The sequence below is a fragment of the Onychomys torridus genome, chromosome 19 (genome assembly GCF_903995425.1).
Source record: "Onychomys torridus chromosome 19, mOncTor1.1, whole genome shotgun sequence".
Lineage (NCBI taxonomy): Eukaryota > Metazoa > Chordata > Mammalia > Rodentia > Cricetidae > Onychomys > Onychomys torridus.
Window position 1 is genome coordinate 11,673,225 of NC_050461.1, and position 17,537 is coordinate 11,690,761.

At 45.0% G+C, this 17,537-nt stretch overlaps 1 protein-coding gene and 1 pseudogene across 4 annotated transcripts in view; one reads left to right on the plus strand and one right to left on the minus strand.

The window, feature by feature from the left end:
- Positions 1-15,074, plus strand: part of LOC118570668 — an 88,607-nt pseudogene extending 73,533 nt beyond the window's left edge.
- Fyn (FYN proto-oncogene, Src family tyrosine kinase) overlaps positions 1-17,537 on the minus strand; it is a 195,564-nt gene that overhangs the window by 125,613 nt on the left and 52,414 nt on the right. The gene's annotated exons all lie outside the window — the stretch shown is intronic.

The window sequence follows — 17,537 nt, forward strand, 5'->3', positions numbered from 1 at the left end:
AAGGACTGGTCACGGCTAGGAGGGCACAGTGAGCCCATAGCCCCCATTACCAGGTGAGGTCTGGAAAGCTGGCCTGCACTAAAGGAGGCCGGGCAGCACTGTAAACCCTCCTAGATGGAGCAAGGGTTTAGCTGGTAGCATTAGGTTGACCTGTGGCTGACTTCCACTAGGCAAAGTATAGAACACTTTACATCTGGGGTGGGCTGCACTTAGGTATCTTTATGCAAGTGGTTCCCACCATAATCAAGGTAGGACTCTATATCTGTGCCTTTTATGTAGGATTAGCTGGCTTTTCAAGGGAGTCCCCTTTTTCCCTATAATATGTGCCTTATCTCCCTGGAGCAGAACAAATGGTAATTCCTATAGAGCATAGTTCAGCTGAATACGTTATTTATAGAAAAAACGTGTTGGCTGAGGAAATGTTTGGGTAATGCTGGAATATAAAGATTCAGCATGGCTTCCACACCGGCCACACAGGTGCCCAGGAACATATCATTCACTCTCAATTATCAGTAAGTCGGGAGTGTCTCCGGTGCTCCAGAATGAATGAGAAAGAAAACGAACCAATTACAAAAACAGTGTCTGAGGTGGCGACAAAGACATAGCCCAGCTTGTGCACTACTTGACAGTGTCAACTTCCTCTCTCATCCGCTGCTGCTGGGACTGTGAGTGTTCTGGAGACAGCCTGCCGGTGAGCAGACATCATCTCCCAGCATGAATCTGTTGGGCCCTAGGGGAAGCTCGGGTTATACATCCTGTGTAGGCGACAACAGAGAGACGAGATAAATATTGAACACGTCTCAAGGTTCGAAATGTTTGCAGCCCACTTGGCAGATAAAACTCTACAGACACCATTAACTAACAAAGGAGGCAATACTGACTGCTGCTTCCCACCATGGACTTGCAGCTGGCTTTGAGTAAAACTTGTAGGTTCCTCAATCATACACGCTTTTCCTAGGTAGGAAATGGCAGTCAGGTACCAAATGACCAGGATCCAGATGAAGTTCTTCTAAGATAAGGTGGAATTATGTACTTCTGCTGCTCATCCAGCTCTCTCCAGCAAAACTATTCCCAGAATCCTCTACCTCCAAACATGAAAATACCTGCTTCCACTAAACTGTTCCCAGAATCCTCTACCTCCAAACATGAAAATACCTGCTTCCACTAAACTGTTCCCAGAATCCTCTACCTCCAAACATGAAAATACCTGCTTCCACTAAACTGTTTGAGCACATGCTACTGCCCCATTTCTTTGAGCAATCTTTTTGGCCAATTCACTTTTTTAGGCTTTTCTAATTCAGGTTATTCTCAGTAGATCATATTATTTGGTACCTATAAAATAATCATTCAATTATCTGTAATATCCAGGCTTCATTGAAAGTATTTGTAATTCTAAGGATTATAAACTACAAAGCCTGTAGGATCCCAGCCAGTTTTCCCCATCATATCCTCAGCTTTTCAGTTTCATAATCTATTTCATCTTTTCCAACTGGGCAAGAGAAGTCACATATTGTTAAGGTCATGGGATAGTGGTTCGTAACCTTCCTAATGCTGCGACCCTTTAATACAGTTCCTCATGCTGGGGAGATCTCCAACCATAAATTTGTTTTTGTTGCTACTTCATACCTGTAATTTTGCTACTGTTATGAAACATAAATATCTGATATGCAGGATAGTGAATATTCAACCTCTGTGGGGGTCATGACCCACAGCTTGAGAGCCACTGTCATGGACAGCAGACACCAGTAACGTTTTGAAACACTGATTCCTAAGAGAGGTGTAGAACAGAGCCCCAGAGATGAAGGCCAATAGGAGAGCCTGAACACTACTGGTGTCTCTGTCTAATGTTAAATAGCATCACTCCTGCAATAATCAATCAACTTGCCAAGGACAATTTAATTTCTGTAGTCACCAGTCTAAATTTAGAATTACCCCAAAGCAGAAACCACAGAAGACACATACACACAGAATTCCATCTTCCCAAAGAGCACTGCGTTGATATTGGATATTTACTTCCCAAGGAAATACCAGAAAATATGTATCAAGTTAGGAGTGGGATAAACCACACACACACACACACACACACACACACACACACACACACAATTTCAGAGAAAAAGAAAAGGCTCATCTTTCCCACGAGTGACCTTCTCCCCTCTGAATAGTTTCCCACGAGCTGAGCTCTTGAACGGATACTGCAGTGTGGATACAGTTACTGGTTTCGCTAGGATCTTCTCATCCTCAAATCTACAGTTTATGTCAGATGCTGCTAAAGTAAGCCAAATAAACTTTAAAGAACATTTCATTCCTGTGACATTAAAAGCCCAAGAAGAGACATCACAGACCTGAGAATACAGAACACCGAGACAGTGAGCTCTTTAGAGCTCAGCCACGTGTGTCAGCACAAAACCTCCAATTCCAGAGGGTAAATCCTTCTAGAAAGACCTACCTGCTTCTGCTCTGCCCCTGAAGGTTTCTTTTTTCCCAGCTGCTCTGTGGGAGCTCCCCAGGACAGCAGACCTGTCCCTTTCTGTCCCACACAGGATTTGAACACTGTGAAGCTGGGAGCTCCCCAGGACAGCAGCCTTGTCCCTTTCTGTCCCACACTGGATCTGAACACTGCACTGGGAAGCCACTGGATGTGCCTGCTGAACCAGAAAGGAGACGGACTCCTAAGTTTCACTCTCCTGTCACTGAGAATCTAGGTTTGGGAAACACACATGAACATGTCCCATGTTACACCCACTGTCATGAGCGACAGCACATCAACTTTCCGGTCCCTTGTTGGGAGATACTTGATGACAAGTAAAGGTGTGTCACCGTCATCAGTTTAATAAAAAGCTAAATGACCAATAGCTAGGCAGGAGGTACTGGCAGGACTTCCGGACAGAGAGAGCTCTGGGAAGAAGGGGAAGCAACCAGCTGGACAGAGGAAGCAGGACATGCAGGAGAGGTAAAAGCCACAAGTCACGTGGCAGCATGCAGATTAATAAAAAAAATGGGTTAACAAGCCTTAGCTGAGGCCAAGCTTTCATCATTAGTAAGAAGTCGTCTCCATGTCATTATTTGGGAGCTGGCTGGTAGGACAGAGAAAGACTCCTTACAGTCCCTAGTCTTTGTTACCTGGCAACGAAGAGCTACCTATGAAGTACTTAACACCACAGGGCTGTGACCACAAAGGAGCTCTCTTCCTGTTATGGACACTTGGGAGGGTCACTAAGAATCCACTGAGTCACCATCACTGAAAGAACTGTGAGGGCTGAAGAAACCCTGACTCTATTTCAGGCTTCATGAGTCCTCTCTCAGTTTCCTGAGAAAACCCAGATGGTGGGTAGGTGACTCTGACATCTCTGTTAAGCCTCTGAGCCTTCGTCCTAACTAGGAGAAACTAGGAGTCTTTGTCAGCTTGCACTCATCTGAGGGGCCTCTGAGGCCCTTTCTGCCAGCGGAGACAAGCAGCAGATCCAAGGCAGCAGCAGTCTGGTCCCACAGTGCATTCTCCACAGAAGGGCAGAGGCCTGGAACATTAACTTTCCTGTCAGCCACACCCCCTTCTAAAGGTCTCACAGAACTGTCCAAATGTCAGGTGCACAGCCAAACAGAAACACCACCAAGTAAAACCAGGACACAAGGCTAAGCTTGAATTCAGACACACAGTTTGGGACAAAAACATTCAAAATGATTCACTATGTATCTCAAATCCAAATGTAACTGGGCATCCTGTCTGCTTCTGCTGACTGGCAATCCCACAGCATGCTGCCATGGTGGTGGGCGGTCTCTTTTCGCCCACCTGTCTCCACCTACAGTCAGACCAGCACTGATCCATCTTCTGGGCCAAGGAACACAGGTCTATGGGTTATGTTTAATCCTTTCTGTGTCCAACTGTCCGTCTTGGTCCTCCTGCTGGCTTCCCATCACTGTACACCCTGCTTACTTCCCCTGCACTAGGGGTACCCAAGGGTCTCTGCCCTGGTGCCAACAGTCAGTTTGATGGAGTCAACTCACAGTGTCACCCATTGCTTAACGAGTCAGCCACTCTCTGGAGCAACTGCCTTGGGTTTTTTTCCCCCTAAATAAAAGGTCATTTTAAACCACAAATTAAAGCGATCAAATTACAAGCCTTCTAAACACTGAAGTGAAACAAAAAGACGTAGGCTGTGCGAAAGAAGTGCTGGGGCAGGGGCGAAAGGCGGGTGGGAGTCTACAGACTCTGCTTTTCTAGCAGCTTCCTTTTCCCCTTCTGAGTTCACATCAGCACCCCACACACGCATGCACGCATGCACGCACACCGGTAGAGAGGATCAGAGGGGCAGGTAGGAAGCTTCGGGTGACTTACAAATCAGTCTCCTCCCAGTAGGCCACAAGTGTGTGTCGACCCTCTAAGACTCCAGTACAACTCCGAGGGACCCTAACACCTACTTCAGACTGCGGACAACTCAAAGCCCTGCTGCTCATTAGCTTAGGCTATGTGGTGTCCACAGACAGAGACCTACTCTGCACCCCACCCTGGTCTCTCTAGGGCCAAGCCTACACAACACTGAAAGTTAACCCACTGGAGGTGCCTCCAGCACTAATGCATGGCCTACTGGGTCACGTGATTTCCTTAAGCCCAGCCCTGGCCCGTGGAAGACTCTGTCTCTACAGTATCCTGGCAAAGATGACCCTTCTCCTTAATATCCACAACCCGGCTGGCTAGTTTTTTGTCAACTTGACATGAACTGAATGTGGGTCATCTGGATGAAGGAGCACAATTGAGAAAAGGCCTACATCAGATTGAGTTATGGGCATTTTCTTGATTAGTGATTGATAGGGGAGGCCCCAGCTCACTGTGGGTGGTACCCTCCCTGGGCTGGTAGCCCTGGGGTGTATAAGAAAGTAGGCTAAGCAAGACATGGTGAGGGGGAACAGTAAGCAGCACTCCTCCATGGCCTCTGGGTCACTTCCTGCCTGGAGCTCTTGCCCCGACTTCCCTCCATGATGTAGAGTTGAAGGTAATATAGACCGTCCTCCCGAGCTGCTTCTGTCATAGTGTTGATCATGGCAATAGAAAGCAAAGTAGAACAGCCACCCACTGCAGAAAGGACTTCACCAAACCCCCAAAGGAAGAGGCTGAAAATGAACGACACGACAAAGCAGAACGATGAGCAGCCCTCCAGCAGCTAGAAAACAGAACTGCCATGTGTCCTGGTCCACTACTGAAGGTGGAGTATGTCGTGACTGAGCTGGAACTGAGACGTTCAGCCTGATAATATTGAAGACCCATTTCTAAGAGCTGGGGCACTTGGGTCTGCCCACGTTGACTCAACAGAACACACCTGCGGATTACCTTTATGTGGTTATTCTGCGATTTGGATGTGAAATATTTAAGACGGCAATATAAGGCTCTGATGGGGGTGAGGAAGGCTCAGGGACAGGGAGTGACACTCTGAGAATGTCATATGCCCCAAGAGTTTTACATCCTCATTTGATCCTCTCAGTATCTGCTGGAGAAATGGACCCAAGCAGGTTGTAAACTCACGTCTTCTGGCTACCAGTGTTCTCTGGCCACCGTATCCATCTGTCCCACGTGGGTCACCGGGTTGCAGCTTCTCTCCCTCGGTTCAGCACAAGGCCACTGCCTTCTCTAGGCATGCACTCAGTAGACACAGACTGGGCATTCCATGGGCTTATAACAAGGGCTCTGTGAAGGGATTCATCTTAACAGAGGGCTTCTTTATATACTTTTTGCAGCAAAGCTGTGTCCATTATGTTGGTAATTACATCCCATATCTTGAGGCATACTTAGGGATTGTTTTACTTAGCAGATGTTGTTTAGTACACCATCACCAATGCTGAGCTTTGCCCCGGATGATAGGAAACAGTCTCAAATTCTTACACAGGGAGTCAGAGGAAGCGGGCCCTTGCTGCTGAGGTATCACGTCACTGCTGTTTGTAGGGAGGTCAAAGGGCAGTCAGTTACTCCTCCATTTCTAATCAAATCCCCCCCCTTCATCTCTCTAGTCTCTGTGGGTCCCCCCACCCATCTCTCTGGTAATTCTAATTTACAACCAGAAGGGACTTCCTTAGTCCAGGCTAGGCTAACACATGTGACAGCTTCCCCCACTTACCCCCAAACAAGGATCCGGTGTCCTTTAAGTTATAATTTGCAATTTGGAAATCCTACTGATAGGGAACACACTACTATTGATGCCAAGGTCAGAGGTCAGTAAAAGAATCAAAGCAGCAATACTGCAGATGCATTCTGTCAGTCAAGGCACCATCAGCTGACAGGCAGCCCCTTCCAGTTACAATCATCTTAGGAGAATTTCACAAATGAGGTATTTAAAAATTGACCAGGGCTCAGGAAAACTGCAAGGCCTACTGTGGCCCAGCAGGAAGCCCGGAGAAGCAGAGTCCATTAGCCCCCAAGGCCTGAGGGAGGCCGAGAGAGCAGATGACACCTGGGTGCGGACAGAACCGTAGGAAGGCTGGTCGGGAGGGCTGCCCAAGGAGAACCGTCCTGCCCTGTCCAGTCACTGCCAGTCAAGAGAGACCCTGGGAGGGGTCTCGCACCTCGCTCCCCCTTCTCTCCCTTCCTTCAGTGTGTGGTTGCTAAACCCAACCACAAAGCAGAAGCAAAAGAACCCACCAAGTGGGTCATCAAGTGAAGTTGCTGGGTCACAGAGGAGACAGAAGGGAGGAACATGTTCAGGGTGTAGAGGAGTGTCGAAGGCTTGCCATTCTAATCACAGTTAACAGTGCCCCACGCCCACTGCTGGGGTGCCTGCTGCTGCTGCTGCTAAGTTCTGGTGACATTTTTGCCAGAATATGGCTTTGTTCATGCAGGCAAAGATTTTAAAAATACATTCACAAATGTATTCACACTTCCCAAAGATCTATGGGCATTCATTCCACGAAAGAAAGAATATTTTACTTTTTACTAAAGTAGTACTCAAGTAGGAAAAATCCCCATGTACTTTATGCTAAGCTCCATTTTTTCTAAAAGAAGTAAAAGCAAAAGCACTCCAGAAAAAGGGACTCGGATCTCTAGAGCAGAAGGCTGATCATCGTGCTTCGTTCAATCTGTGCCCTGAACCTACAGCAGGGTCCCTCCCTTCCCCTCCCTTCTCCCTCTTCCCTACCCCACCCCCTTCTTTTTAGTATGCATGATGTTCCAGTTAGATTCATCTTGCAAACAAATGTGTCTCCAGGTTTAAGGGACAGACTCACCCCATCTTTTTGCTTCAACCCCACTAACCTGAGTTCTGCTGAGCTAAAGCAGTTCTCGAGGCAGTATGCTGGACTAACATCCTCAGGTGCATGGGGGTACACAGTAAGTGCTTTTTAAATCTCCCTGTGTCTGCATCTTCTGGCAAATGGGAAAGAGTAGGGGGCTCCTGAGCTGCCTGAGTGGGCCAGGTACTGCTACGCAGGGGCACAGCGAATGGTATGCGTTCTAGGACAGCAGTTCTCGCCTGGGGGTCATGACCCCTTTGGGCATCCAACAACGCTTTCACAGGGTCACCTAAGACCATCAAAAACCACAGGTGTTTACATTACAATTCATAACAGCAGCAAAATCACAGTTATGAGGTAGCAACAAAATTAATTTTATGGTTGGGGTCAGAACTGTATTAAAGGGTCACAGCATTAGAAGGCTGAGAGCCACTGAGCTAGGGACTCCTTAGATGATTTCAGAGCACAGAGATGATAGACAGGTGGTACTAAATAACCTATGACCACCCAATGAGAAATTCATTCCCTCTCAAGCTCTCAGGCGCTAAAACCTAGGGGGACGCTGCCATACCTGTAATGCCCAGTGACATCCGATGATCCTGCCTTCGCTAGGGACACACAGCCATCTTCTCTGACTTCCACAGCATCTCTTATTTGCAAGGATGGATTTCAATTTAACTTAAATGATGCTGGTTTCCTACTTGAGGTAATGAAACTTCATTTAAAAATTAAAAATAAAAAATTAACTTCTAATAGAAAGGATAAATCTGAGAGCCCACTTGTGTAAATGAAGATGAGGTACCCATATGACTCAAGTTTGGGAAACGCTGATACATACAAGCATAGCCCATGAGTCAGAGACATCCAGGTTTTAGTTCTAATTGCCACCAGGTAGGCAATAATGACTAATTTTATTGCTTATAAAGAAATAATTCTTTCATTGAAGGTAGCAGTTCTTCTGGCCAGAGAGCTGTAACTCAAAGAGAGCAGTAATATTTTAGTAAACTGCTTTGCAACCTGAATCCTGTCTCGTGCATAATATAACATGATTGAACATGAAGGTCCAAAGATTTATATTAATAGTAAGATGGTAATTAGAGAACATAAATATAAAGCAAGAAGAGAGAAGCAAAATGCTGCTCTCCTTGCACAGAATCTAACAAGGAGCCTCTGGCTGTCACTAGAATGTGAAAAGAGGGTAGGGAAAGCCTTCTCTGAGTCACACAGGCCTCTGCTGAGAGCATTCCAAGGCCATCAGGGGAATTAGATTACAAAGGCAATCTGTCATGGTTTGTGATTCCTTTTGATGTCAGGCTGGTAAGGCTACTGTATATTATTTCCATGGCACTCACTGATCAACAGAATCACTTCCAACTGTCGCCTCCTACATGAACTGTAAATCTGACGTTTTGTTCAGCTCTGATCCATCCCAGACACCCCAAACCCTTGAGTCTAACCTCCTGGAATAAGCATTACATTAATACTCATGGCTCCTTCCAAATTGAGAGCTCAGAAAGGAGTAACTCGACCAGTGGATGGTGTCTCTTCCAACAGTGCAAGTCTGCAGAAGCCCAACCCACTTTACACAAGCTTGCACACCCTTCTTGTGCCCTGCTCAAGCCTACCCTGTGGGTGCACCCAGGCAGGAAGTCTGCAAGGTCTACTCCCTACTTCAGGAGAAGACATTTGAATCAAAATATCCTATGCTTCTGACCGCCATTACAGTCCCAGCAGATGTCACTCCAGAGCTGGGATCCTCCCCGTGCACTGTTGTTTACTCGTTTTCAGCATATTTGTACAAAGCAGCCACTGTTCTCCACTCACTGCATCACTGCATGATACACTGACAAGCTACTGCTCCTGCATGAAGAAGAGTGTTTTCCCCAGTGAACAACGGAGTCGATTGGCACTGGGGACAAGTCTTGCCCAGCAGCAACTGCTGCGTGTGGCAAACCCGGCTGCCCATGGCCTCTCTACCCAGTGAGCCTGCAGAAAACAGTCTGCAGTTGCTGCCTCCAGAGGCCCAGCGTCCAACACACAGAACAGAGGGGTGCTTTTGCCCTGTGTGGCCTCACCGGAGAATTTCTTCACTTTTACTAAGTTTCTAGAAGGTCAGGGAATAAACAGACTTTATTTTTATTTAAGTCATCAAGTCTAGATTCAAATGCAAAGGCTTTAAACATAACACAGTATTTAGCAGCTGATTTGGTGGTGGACGTGGTAGTCACACAGCACAGTGTTCAGACCTACAGATGGAAGTGTTGCCAACACCGGACAACCAAGGTCAAATTGCTTCTGTACTTTTTATTCTAATGGTATCCAGTTCCACAAAGAGACTTGTGTGAGAACAAAGACACAATCAAGTTCTGCTCCATGGTTTCTCATACTGTATACACTTTTGGGTGGCTGACCCTATAGAAACCTGTTCTGCTCACAGCACCCTTACTGTATACACTTTTGGGTGACTGACCCTATAGAAACCTGTTCTGCTCACAGTTCAGCAGCAGGCCATGGGACTGTAGCTGTCTAACATCTGACTGGACAGAGATGAATAAATGACCCAGGAAAGAACTATTCATCGGTGGCTAGGAACCTACAAATAGTGTTGCTTGGCTTAAAATGAAACAGTTAAACCAATCAGATTGCTCTACAAGGAATCTGAAGTTACGGCGAATACCGGCTAGCTGCAGTTTGTGAAACCAGTAGATAATGCATACTCGGGTGTCATGGGATCCAGTCGGGGCCAAGGTCAAGCAAGGCTACAGCTTGGCCCAAAGACTGGGGCTTGGAGGAGACAAGTAAGATGATATGGAGAACGTGGGGGCTACAGATGCAGCCATGGAGAGTGGGTTCTGTTCTCACGGCTTTCTAGCCCCGAGAGGCTTCCTCACTGATGTTTTCTGTTCCTAAATTCTGTAAGATCTCTCTATGTAAGAGCAACAAACTCTAATGAGAACTGAAATCAACTTTACAGATCAGTGTAGTCCTTACCACTCCCCAAGGGAACTTCTCTTTGCAACAGAGACGATTATAAAAACCACAACCAATCAAAATACAGAGTTGTGGAGCCCAGTCCCAACGGGTCCCTCCAACCCCTGTTGGCTCTGGAAGTATTGAAGAAAGGGAGCAGAAAGACTAAGAGCCAGGGAACCAAGGGGTTTGCTCTGAGAATGCGCCTCCTAGGAATGCCAGAAGCCACACCCATAAAGTTTCAACAACTCGACTCCCTAAACAGCAGCTGTACAAGGACAACGTTCGTTAGATGTGCTAAAATGGAAGTGATGGAGCCCAACAGGCCTCACGACTATGAAGAAAATACAGGCAACATAATATACCCAAGAGTGGGAGAAATAGTCTTCCCCAGGGAAGAGCACACCAACTGGTTTCCCGATACCAAATGGCCAGCGCTGAAAAAATATATATACAAGTAACATTATACAGACCAATTAGGCTATATTCTGAATATATACATATTTAAAAATAAATCTATCTACCTATATATCTATCATCTATTTATCTATCTACCTACAACAATTAATGAAAAAAGAGGCCATGAATTTGAAAGAGCAAGGAGGGATACATGGGAAGGGGATTTGAAGGGGGAAAATGGAAGGGGGAAATGACGTAATTATATTATAGTCTAAAAATAGAATAAATAAATAAATAAACAAACAAACAAATAAATAAATAAATAAAAGAAATTTTAAAGAGCAATAATCTTTTTACCTGAAGTAACTTGCTGAAGCCTCTGTTCTGGCACCTGAAAACAAGTTCTGACCCAGACAACAACCCACAGGAGCTCTTACAGGCTGACGACCCCCAGCACTCATGACTGGAGAGAGAGCGAATGCAGAGTGACAGGAAATGTGGGAACAGTAGATCAGAGGAGACTGGCAGACCACGGGCGTGGATGGACACTGGTGGAATGAGGAACAGAGCAGAGGCCTCAGCGCCGTGTCTCCAGGGGTAGTAAGGGCCTTAGGGGGAGGGGCCAGGCTCTGGGGAGGGAGGCAGCACAGATGGGTCCTGGGGATCTGAACCCAGGGCCTCATGGTGTGCAGTGAGCATTGAACTGACCGAGTCATCTCTACAGCTGGGGGGGGGGGTGTCTTTTTTTTTTTTTAATTTTAGAGGACAACAGTGAGTAGAAAGGACTGCATTTGGGGCAGGAAATACTTACTATAACTAATTGTTGGCCCCGGAAGAATATTGGAGAAAAGAAGACTATCCACATGACTCCCTTGGTGGGTGGGAAAGGAGGGTGGCATTTGGTGCATCTGATGCACATAGACAGCTGCTGGCTTTCCAGGTAGCCCAGCGGACCAGGCATGCTAGTTTTGAGACCACACACAAAAGCAGAACCCTTTGTTTTAAGGGCCATCTTAGTGTGCGGACAGTGCTCAGATGTATGTACAGGGAACTGCATGGAACTGAACCTGCTCAAGAACTGTTTTCAAGAGCTTCCCGTATCCTCAGATGGATGTCGGACAGGCGAGGAGCCACACCGGTGGAGTGAGGAACAGAGCAGCTGCCACAGCGCCCTGTCTCCGGAGTAGTAAGGGGCGTTAGGGAGAGCAGGTCATGACTGGGCCGGCAGGAGGGGAGGGTGCCAGGCCACTGGGAGGAGGCAGAGCAGATGGCCAGGCTTCAGGGGAGTAGAGCAGAAATGCCCAAGGCAAAAACCTGGGACTCCTGCATCTAAATGACTGTGTTAATGACTCCCGGGGAGCGGGTAGGAGAGGGCTTAGCACATATGCCTTCTCTACTGTACTGGCTGTAAATAACCCATGTGCTCGGCTGTGCCATCTGCTTGGTGAGCATTTTGTGGAATTGTGAAGAGAAAAAGGAGGCACAGGGAGAATGGCTACTAATTCTTAAGTGGAAACTCTGAAGAATCAAATATGCTTACACAGCTAGATTATTACACTTCCTCTAAAGGGGTAATTAAGCCAGAAGTGTTCCTTTTTCCTTTTTTATAGGTGTGGGGGCAAGGCAGCTTCCTACAGGTCAAAGAGCAGGTCACAAAGAGAATGAGGCTAAAAGACAAACCTTCTGTTACTGGGTTTCACACATCTTGGATGAATTACTCATAACCAATCTAGGCTACCCCTTCATCCATTCTCCAGAGCTGTCTGTCACTTGCTGTCCTAAGAGTAATATTTTACAATTATCTCTAAAACACCAGGTTTAGATAAAAGACATTCTGAACACAGCATGTTTTTGTAGAGGGAGTCACACCCTCTATAAAGTGCCTACTGCACGGGACTGAGTATTAATTACCTTCATATACACAGTAAGGCTGCTCATACATGCTTTGGTTCCTCACAATTATACAATGTAAACAATCCATCCACCAAAACAACTACGCAGTGAGCATTTGGTCCACTGCTCACCACTCACTTTAATCAGGAGGGCTTTAAAAATCACAAACTTAGGTGCTACATATAATTTCCAAAGCTGGATTTCTATTTTCAAGCTAAATATTTGGTATTGTTCCTCCTATAAATCTGCAATTACCTATAACTTAGCAATCTGAGAGACTTTATAGATTTGAAAGATTGTATAAAACTCTGTATGAGTCAATGAGTCAAGAAATTTAACCTTGCCAAATTAGTTTCATTTAAGCATCTGTCTCATCTTGATGGGATCCCCAGAAATAACTTACGTTGAGCCCTACCAAATGCAATAGGTCCCCAGGTTGCTCAAACACTTCTGATGGCTTTCAATTTGGGCCCTACCAGAAGGGGCTTGGGAGAAAGGGGGAGTGGGTACAGTGACTAAGAGCTGAAAATGGTCCACTTAGACTCGACACTGTAGATGAGTAATCAGTCTAAAATGAGATTCCTTATCGCTCTAGACCTGAGTTTTATCATCTACAAAACAGAGGTGATCTAACCATCACGTACAGGATTCCCAGGAAGCATCAGTGAATGAGTGAAGGTCTTCACAGGGTAAGCTCACGATGCGTGTCATCTGGACCTTCACTGTGTGTGTACAAGAATGCACATATACTGGGCAGTGGTGGCGCATGCCTTTAATCCCAGCACTTGAGAGGCAGAGCGGATCTCTGAGTTCGAAGCCAGCCTGGTCTACAGAGTGAGTGCCAGTACAGGCTCCAATGATACACAGAGAAACCCTGTGCTAGGAGAAATCCCCAACACACTTCAAACAGCTAGACACAGCGACACAGGCCTTTGATCCTAGCACTCAGGAGGTAGAGGCAGGCATGTCTCTGTGAGTATGAGGCTACCCTAGTCGACGACAGAGTGAGCTCCAGGCTACACTGTCTCAAAAAAGAAAAGAAAGAAAAGAAAAATTAACTATTGGGTAAACTTTAAAAGTGGCTTAGGTTTTATGAATTACATTTTGATCCCAAAGACAAAAAATTGGGGAGGAGAAAGATAAGAGTCAATTGGCAGAGGCCACTTCCACCCATGTGGTCTCAAGTTCTCCACAGCACAAAGGAAACCCCGAAATGAAGAGGTGGAGGTCTGCTTCTTGTTTCCACTGAAAGCTTTAGAATCAGCTAAGAGAAGGGTATAAAATCACTAAAAAGTGAGTTTAATGGTTAAATTTTCATAGTCACTTTCATGGTTAAATTTTCATAGTCACTTTCAATTAAAAACAGAAAATAATTAAGAACCTGAAACAGGAAAAGGTGCACACAAAAAATATTTGCATAATATACAGAAAGACATACAAGTACACATGATGTGGAATCAGACTAAGAGAATCTAAAACTGAACTATGAATGCCACCCAGGGACGACAAATTTTCAAAGGCTCATGCTAAATGAAGTAAGCATTTTAAAATACTCAGTCGGCATGAGCTCTTAAACCGATTCCATCTTGATCTCTGGCAAGAATGGACGCTATCAGCCAAGGTATTTTAGACGAAAATGAACCCATGTGGACATTACGTAGAGAGGGTAGAGGCACCAGTGGAGATCTGACTGTTAAATGCAGAGGAACTGTCAGTCAGGAAGTGTAAGGAAACAGTCCACACCTAAGGCAGTGAACTGGCTGGAGCATCTTGTGCGTGCACTCTCTCCCATACCCTCCCTCCCTCTGTGTGTGCACGTGTGTAAAGTGTGTATGTGAGTGTGTGTGTGTATGAAATTTATCCTTTAAAAAAAACCTAGCATCACTGCATTACTAACTTCAACTCTTAGCTGTCAGGAACAGTAACCAGGACCTGGTGTCTGCTTCTGTCACCCTCACCTTCGAACCCATAGCTACCATGAGCCAGTGCACCTCTATCCACATTGACCAGGCTGGTGTCCAGATCGGCAATGCCTGCTGGGAGTGTGTCTTCCATTACCGCTCCCCCCTAAGATTTGATGGACCCCTGAATGTTGATCTGACAGAATTCCCGACCACCCTGGTTCCCTACCCTCACATCCACTTCCCTCTGGCCACACATGTCCGTCATCTAGCTGAAAATGCCTACCATGAGCAGCTTTCTGTAGCAGAGATCACCCATGCCTGCTTCGAGTCAGCCAACCAATAGTGAAATGAGACCGTCACCATGGTAAATATATGGCTTGCTGCCTATTGTGCCGTGGTGATGTGATTCCCAAAGATGTTATTTCTGCCATTGCCACCATGAAGACCAAGCACAGCATCTAGTTTGTGGACTGGTGTCCCCCTGGCTTCAAGATTGGCATTAATTACCAGCCTCCCACTGTGGTACCTGGTGGAGACCTGGCCAAGGCCCAGAGAGCTGTGTGCATGCTGAGCAACACCACAGCCACTGCTGAGGCCTGGGTTCTCCCAGACCACAAGTTTGATCTGATGCATGCCAAGCATACTTTTGTGCACTGGTATGTGGGTGAGGGCATGGAGGATGGGGCATTCTGAGGTCCGTGAGGACATGGCTGTCCAAGAGAAGTTGGTGTTGATTCTGTTGAAGGAGAGGGTGAGTAAGAAGGAGAGAAATAATGATCCATTCTTTCAGCCGCTGGATCACATCAAACTCCCGGGACTTGGGCTTCAACATTAGCCGACAGACACTGATGCTTCTAATTATGTTCATTTTGTGATCATGTCTATCTTTCCATGTAAGGTTTCTTCCATGATGTCTCAAAGTAAAAGCTTTAAGAAATAGAAAAAAGAAAGAAAAATCTAGAAAGATTCAGAGTGGATGCCTGTCCTAGAAGGCTGCACTCAGACTACAAGACTCTGCATTCTCCTGGGAGCAGTGGTCAGTGGTCATGTGGACTGTCTTCAGTGGCACCCTCCTCCAGCCAATCAACCGTCTGGACACTTGCCAAATAAAAAAGACAATAGTCATATTATTGACCTTGACTGCATAATAAGCAGCAGATTTGAACAATGAGTTAGGAAGAACTAAAACATTCATAATTTTAAATTGTCTTAAAATATTTTCAACAACATTTAATCTTCAGTCTAATAAAACTTGGTACAAATAAATAACACAAACAAACCATGTCCAGAAAGGGAGAGGTTGAGAGAGAGAGAGAGAGAGAGAGAGAGAGAGAGAGAGAGAGAAAGGAGGAAGAGAGGAAGGGAGGGAGGGAGGGAGGGAGGAAGGGAGGGAGGGAGGAAGGAAGGAAGGAAGGAAGGAAAAGAAAAAGAGAGGAGGAGGAATGGCCTGGGAAACCACTTCCTCTCATTGCTGAATAATAAGATATACACATTTGTTCTCATGCAAAATGTGGCATCTGTTTAATACAGTCCCGCTTCTATAAAGTATGTAGTCAGACACAGACACTGGACATTTCTGGATGATGGAATTTCAGTAAAAGAGTTAGTTCTATCCCTTTCAGAGTATTTCTCATCATTGAAATTTCCAACAATATAATAAATTTCCCTGCAAGAGAATAAATATAGTGTTTTATTATCTCAAATGTCATCAAGAGTATGTGACATCTTTGTCTCACAGAAGTGCCTAGCTTCACAAGGTGGGCACCCTATCCCTGTAGCTGTAGAAGCAAGCAATTCACACATGAGGGTGGGACCTGGAACTCAGCTGACTGTCTCATGATGGTTATGCTACTGCTGTACTGCACACGGGGCTGGTGGGGAGAGGAATCCCAATTTTTATAAAAATACACCAACACTACCTAGCCAAGTGGCAAGCTAAATGGAGATAATATACTTGTATGTATCTGTAATATTTATTTTAGCTATCCTCTAATGCCTTTGATTTTGTTATATTTTCAAAACTATGGCATCTATTTGAAAACAAAAAGAAATTAATCAAATTATAGAAATACAATTAAGTTCAAAGGGTAAATCTTACCTAAGGAAGATTCATTACTGGTCTGAAACATAATCATAGTTATCAATGTTAAAACCAACTCCATTTAAGGTAGTAAAAACATTTATAACATCTGGTTTACCTTTCTTTAACTCCAAGATGACCAAGAAGAAGGAAATAACCACAACAAAACAAAAACTCTCTTTAGGAGGAATAAAATGAAAAGAAACCAAAGAAGTGGTACTCCACAGGTCATATGGAGGTCACAATCTCTCAGTAAAAACTTCCGTTCACTGATACAGAAGCTTGCTGCTATGTTGTCAGAGCTCAGCACAGTGCCAATTGCATGGCCAGAAGAAAAAATAAAAATAAGTTTGGTGAATGGACAGCACTATATATAAATTACTAAGATACAATTACACCGCTGAATTTAATTTTTTTTTAAATATGAGGATCTAGATTATTCAGAAACTGTTTTTTTTTTTTTAATGGGGCCAGGTGCTGCAAGAGTAACAGAATTCTGCCATCTGGTGAGGTGTTGTCTGGACTTTTTTACTTTTGTTTTGTAATAGAGTGTGCTGGGCATCTTTGTAATTCTGTTCAAATGAGTGCAGGACCTAGAAAAGCTGTTGCTGCTATCGATGCATAACACAGTGCTGTTATTAGCCTTTTTATATAAATGTCTACATGGATATGTCATTTGAAGATTTGGAAGCATTTAGCTGTGCTGTCAGATTTGGGAAAAATTCCACAGTTTACTGAGTTGAGTTGGCATTGTACATAAATTAACAGCCCTACTGATCTAGAAACATTAACATTAATTTTTTCCATTTTTAAAGGAATGGTGCACTGTACTAAACTTGCCAGGTCTTGTCTACATGAGTTTGATTACAGAAACTTACAAAGTATTCTTTAAATAATGAAAAAACTGTAATGTAAAACTATATTCAACATCCAAGAGTCCACAATGCTTCACTAAGTGTTCAGAATCAATTGTAAACTAACCTACAACTCCCATGTAGGAAATCCTGTCTCCCTAGAAGCAGATTCCTAGGGCAGAGGATGGGATTTTTCACTTTTTTCTCTGCATTTTTCAGTAC